Raw genomic sequence first — 6,079 nt, 5'->3', positions numbered from 1 at the left:
TAAATTGAACAAAAAAGGAATGATTTTGTCTTTTTATTCTCACCCATAAATAATGTATTTGGGTCAGAAATAAATTCAATAGGGAATAATTAGATGATAACAGTGTGTTTTTAATTGGATACAAAATTATTATTATATACTTTCTGAACATGTATAATAAAGTGGTAACTCTTTTCTAAAACATAGAACCCAAAGTTCTTACATCTTTTGAGCCCCAGGATCTGGTGACTTTTTCTGGTGAATTTGGAGGCAAAATCCTGAGAGCTAATTTTGACAGAAAGCTAAGTGATAAAAAATATAATATGTCAATAACTGATTAAGCTGTGGATGTGGGTGGACATTTCTCTTATTTTATTAGATGGGGGTGGGAGTTATGTAATGACCACATTTGGACTAGCAAAGTTGTCTGTGGCATAGAAATAAGAGGTGACACCCACAATTCAGAATAATAATAAATGTACAAGGTGGTTATGGAGGTTGAAACAGAGTGGTATGTTAGAGAGGATCTGTGAATAAATTAATATGTGCTCAGGAATCCAACATTGACTTGAAGCTCCAAGTACTTTAGCTGCAAATGAAATTTTTTTATTGTCATCTCAGTTACTGGGGAAAATGATGTCATTTCTTACACTTGCTATTTCTAGTTTAAGTACTGCAGTGAGACCATTATAACAACAAAATCTCTGCCAGAACCAAAACACACTAGACTCAAACAAAGGAGCAATGTGCTCTCCCTTCCTAACTAAAGTAATAAAAATCATTTCTCCAAAGAATATAGAGTTATGACTTTGAACAAGTAACCTCATGTTCTATTGTTTTATCAATGACCCTTGTCTATTCTGTTCTTCATCCTTGAAGGGATATTACCCACTGACAAGAGAGGTATAGGTAGCTAGCATACAGCTAGCTAGCTAGATAAAATGCATAGGCAAATAAAATACTTCTGAGAACCATATATATTTTACATAACAGTTAAATATAATTACATAACAGGTATTTGTGTAATATAAACCTTCTTAGACTTCTAAGACCACTAAACTAAAACATAGTCTTCAATTTTAACTCATTAATTCATTATACATTATTCATATTATGTCTCAGAGACCATTCATGATGTTGGGAATCCAAAGAAGCATAAGACTTGGCTCTAAAGCTACAGTCCCCAACTCCCAGACCATAGCCTGTTACTGGTGCCTGGCCTATTAGGGAATGGGCTACACATCACCACCTAACTCCACCCTTAACCCCCATCCCCAGTCACTGGAAAAATTGTCTTACATGAAACCAACTCCTGGTGCCAGAAAGGTTGGGGACTGCTGCTCTAAAGGATTTGTCAGTAATATGTATCATTGTAAAACATTGTGTTAAGTACAAGACTTACACACCAGAATTTCAATAGTAATACAATGGACGAAATGATTAATTCTTCCTGGGTAGATCAAGCTTTACAGAACACACTGAACAGGGACTTGAAGAATTACCAGGAGTTCCCCATTCGGATAAGGGAGAAAGATCAGTGCAACTTTAAGAAGTAGGTTTGAGGTAGGTGGCATTATATTAGCTTAGTTTTTCTAGAAATAGAGCTTGAGGCAAAAATTTGTATATTAATACTTCACTGGTGAGAGAAGTCTTAGGGAAGCTGGAGGAAAGGAAAGGGAGAGCAACCTATGAAAAGACAAAGAACAATAGGAGAGAAAGCATTATAGAGCCGGTCACTGCTTGAAATCCAGTACAACTGAGTTTGCTTGATCTCAAATTGTCTTCTGAAAGGGCATATTTATTACTGAATTTTATAAGAGTCTATGTAGGTGGAGAAAAATTAGAATTTATGCACCATCTCCCATTTGCCATTAGTCCAAAGCTCAAATTCAGGGCTGAGTATGCATAGGTGCCAAGTGGATCCTATGGCATTTCATACCTCACTAGCAATCAGCAAAACCCAGGTAGAAAGGCAGGATATGCAGAGTGGAGGCATCAGACAAGGTGCTATCATGCATTAATCATCACAACAGCTAGAGTAAAACAAGCTGTATTTTGAAAACTGAGCATGGTCAATAAACAGGTATTCTGTATTCATGCTTGATTTTCAGAGAGGAGATTCAGAGAGCTCAATAACTCCCAAGAGATACATTGCATGAGGGTCCATGTGCAGTAGTGAGAAGCACCTTATATTTACCTAGGAGCCTTGCCTTTCCTTTTGCCTTGCCTCCTTCCCACAACCTGACCTCTGACCTCTCATGGCCTCCCTTGACCTGACCTCCCATGACCTCCCATGACCTCCCTTGACCTGGTCTCCCATGTCCTAACCTGACCTCTGACCTTCCATGACCTCCCTTCACCTGCCTTGCTTTTTATTTCAGCATATTACAGAGGTACATATGTTTAGGTTATACATATTGCCCTTGACCCACGTAAGTCAGAGCTTCAAGAGTGTGCATCCCCCAAATGGTGCACTTCACACTCCTTGTGTATGTATATACATATCCTCTTCTCTCCTCTCCCACCCCCGATACTTGAATGTTATTGCTATATGTGCACTTACGTGTTGATCAGTTAAAAGCAATTTGATGGGGAGTACATGTGGTGCTTGTTTTTCCATTCTTGGGATACTTAGTAGAATGGGCTCCAGCTCTATCCAGGATAATACAAGAGGTGCTATAGATCATCCATGCCCCCATCTCAAAGTAACCATCTTAGCCAAGCTAAGCTCATATACAAATGACTCCATGCTGCACCCCTAATTCTTCTGTCGTCCTCCCTTTCACACCAGCTCATGCCATGAATCTCACATGTCCTCTGCATTGTGCAGTATGAACTTTTATATGCCCAGAGCACAGAAGTACCTCACGTGGGTAATAGGAAACAGGCACCTTGCACTCCACTGGGGAGTGTGAATGAGTCTTGCCTTTAAGGAGGGCAACTGGCAACCCTGTATCAAGCATGCTAAATGCTCATGCCATTTTGCCCCACCATTCCAATTCCAGGAATTTATCCTAAGTAAACAATGAATTGTATCAATGCCCAAAGCAGTGTTGTTTATGAAACTAAAAATCAGAGTCACCCTAAATGTAGGAGGATGTAAGGAAGTGGTTAGCAACTGTGGCTAACGTATAGAGACTTACTCTACTCCAGATATTGTGCCAATACCACTTGTGGTGATTAGGAAAATGTACTTTGCAGACCTCCAGCTAGGAGTAGTGTAATTGACCAAGAGCTCAAGAGCCCCCTGAAAATCTACTACTGAATTTGCACGGAGGCCACGCTTCCCATGGATTGCATCCAAGCAGTGTCTGAGAGCAGCAGGAACACTGACAGGCCCATTCCTGAGAGGTGCGAGATTCCTCTTAACAGCCAACTTTGGCTCAAGAAGTCTGACGGCCTTGTGAAACTTTCTTATACAGCATGATAGTCTAGAACAATTTCACCCAACCTTCTGTCCCTCTCTCTTTCCCTTGGGGTCTGACTTGCACTGTGGTGTGATGGCTCCTCCAGCCTTCCCTAGCTCCTGCACCATTTTCTTTTACAGAAATTTACCCTAATAAAATCCTCATATATTTGAAAAAAATTAAACTCCATAGAAGTTATCTCACTTGGCAAAGACTAATGTCAGAAGATGAATCTTGATATTTCATATCTCCTATAAAATATTTAAAAATCAGTGTTCTTGGGAAGAGAAAAATTTCAATAAACTCAATATCTACAAAATATAGTGGGATATATAGAACACATATTTTTTATTATAAATATTAAAAATATCAAGAGTCAATATGCTTTCCGGAATGGAATCAGTAGTTATTGTGTTTTCATACAATATTTCTGGAAATTTTGAAATGGCTTTAAATGCTTACTCCTATGACAGTCAATTCCTTGTTTGCTCCTTTATTTCACCCAAGTCATTTTTGTCCCATCTCACCCCACCTTATCTTTCCATTCTATCATTATAGTCATTGAATTTAGAACTGATAACATCAGATAAAAAATCTTAAAACAAATTAGTATTAACTGTTAACTACTTTTCTTTTTTAGAACATATTTTCGAATGTAGATATAGAATGTTGATTTACAAAGAAGACAAAGAGAATATTTCATTCATTTATTCAATGGACAAATATTTTGTTAACCACCAAATAAATGCAAGTTGTATGTATTATCTATTGCTGAGTAACAAATTGCCATGAACTTAGCAGCTTTAAACCACACACATTTATTATCTCACAATGTCTGTGCATCAGGAATCATAGCTTGCTTAGCTCAGTCTCTTACACGACTATATTCAAGGCATTGACCAGGGCCAGGGCCTCATCTGAGGTTTGACTGGGGAAGGGATCTACTTTGAAGCTCACATGGTTATTGACAGGATTCATATCCTCATAACCTGTTAGGTAAAATATTTGGCAACTTGCTGGCTGTTGGCCAGAGATCACTCTTGTTTTCTTGCCATGTGAGTTTCTTCATAGATTGGTTTGTTTTATTAAAGCCAAGCAGGGATATTCAATACAGTCTACGAGAAAGATGGAAGTTATATTCTGTGAAATCACCATGGCAGCTGGGACCCTGTACACATATCCTGAAAACTAGAGGACTTTTAAGGCCCTCAGTGTTGCTCAGTACAATGGAGCTTAGGTCCACATGCTCCCCACACTACTCCACTTCCACTTTGGCCGAACAACCACACCCCTAAATTTCTCCACAAATTTCCTGCTGGCAAGTTTCCAGCATTTGAGGGTGACGATGGACCCTGTGTGTTTGAGAACAATGCCATTGTCTACTCTGTGAGCAATAAGGAACTGCAGGGAAGAACTCCAGAGGCAGCTTGCCCAGGTGGTAGAGTGAGTGAGCTTTGCTGGTAGCAACATAGTACCTTCAGCCAATACCTGGGTGTTCCCACCCTTGGGCATCATGCACCATGACAAACAGGTCATCAAGAAGGCAAAGGAAGAGGTGAGGTGAATTCTAAGCCTTCTGGATGCTCACTTGAAGATGGGGGTTTTCTCATTTGGCGAACAAGTGACACTGGCTGACATCACAGTTGTGTGCACCCTGTCGTGGCTCTATAAGCAGGGCCTGGAGCCAGGCTCTTTCCCGATACCAACCGTTGTTTCTTCACCTATATTAACCAGCCCCAGTTCTTAATTTGGGGCTGTCTTGGGAGAAGTAAAACTGTGTGAGAAGATGGCCCAGTGTGATGCTAAAAAGTTTGCAGAGAGCCAGCCTACAAAGGACATCCCACGGAAAGAGAAAGGTTCACAGGAAGAAAACCAGAAGCCCCAGGCCAAGCAGAAAGAAGACAAAAAGGCAGCTGCCCCTGCTCCTGAGGAGATGGACAAATGTGAGTAGACCATGACTACAGAGCCCAAGGCCAAGGACTCCTTTGCTCACCTGCCCAACAGTACCTTTGTGCTAGATGAATTTAGGTGCAAGTACTCCAATGAGGACACACTGACTGTGGCACTGCCATGTTTTGGGGAGCACTTTGATAAGGATTGCTGGTCCCTATGGTACTCTGAGTACTGCTTCCCTCAAGAGCTCACCCAGACCTTTATGAGGTGCAGCCTCATCACTGGAATGTTCCAGTGGTTGGACAAGCCCTTTGCCAGTGTCATTCTCTTTGGCTCCTTCCATAGCAGCTCCATATCTGGAGTCTGGGTCTTCTGAAGCCAGAAATTTGCCTCTCCACTGAATCTGGGCTGGCAGGTGAACTATGAGTCATATACATGGCAGAAACTGGATCTTGGCAGTAAGGAGACTCAAACACTGGTTTGAGAATACTTTTCCTGGGAGAGGCCCTTCCAGCATATGGGCAAAGCCTTCAATCGTATCAAGATCTTCAAGTGAACATCTCTTGCCATTGCCTAGCTGCCTGAGCCTGTCCTTCAGGGAGATGGAGGTCATTAAAGGAAACTGAACATTGAAAGAAAACAAAAGATGGAGTTACAATCCATAATACAATCCTGGAAATAACATTCCATCACCTTTGCCATATCCTATTGGTTAGAAGCAAGTCATAGATCTTACCTACAATCAAGGGGGGGGGATTAAAATGCCATGATAGCAGGAAAGCCATCTGGAGTCTGTACAT

General features: G+C 40.8%; 1 pseudogene; it reads left to right on the top strand.

The window, feature by feature from the left end:
- The first annotated feature begins 4,539 nt into the window (after positions 1 to 4,539).
- On the top strand, positions 4,540 to 5,835 carry LOC105878447 (elongation factor 1-gamma pseudogene; annotated as a pseudogene).
- Positions 5,836 to 6,079: the final 244 nt, after the last annotated feature.

Source organism: Microcebus murinus, chromosome 3, assembly GCF_040939455.1.
Source record: "Microcebus murinus isolate Inina chromosome 3, M.murinus_Inina_mat1.0, whole genome shotgun sequence".
NCBI classification, from domain to species: domain Eukaryota; kingdom Metazoa; phylum Chordata; class Mammalia; order Primates; family Cheirogaleidae; genus Microcebus; species Microcebus murinus.
The sequence above is the reverse complement of the archived record's forward strand: the minus strand, read 5'-3'. Positions and strand labels throughout refer to the sequence as shown.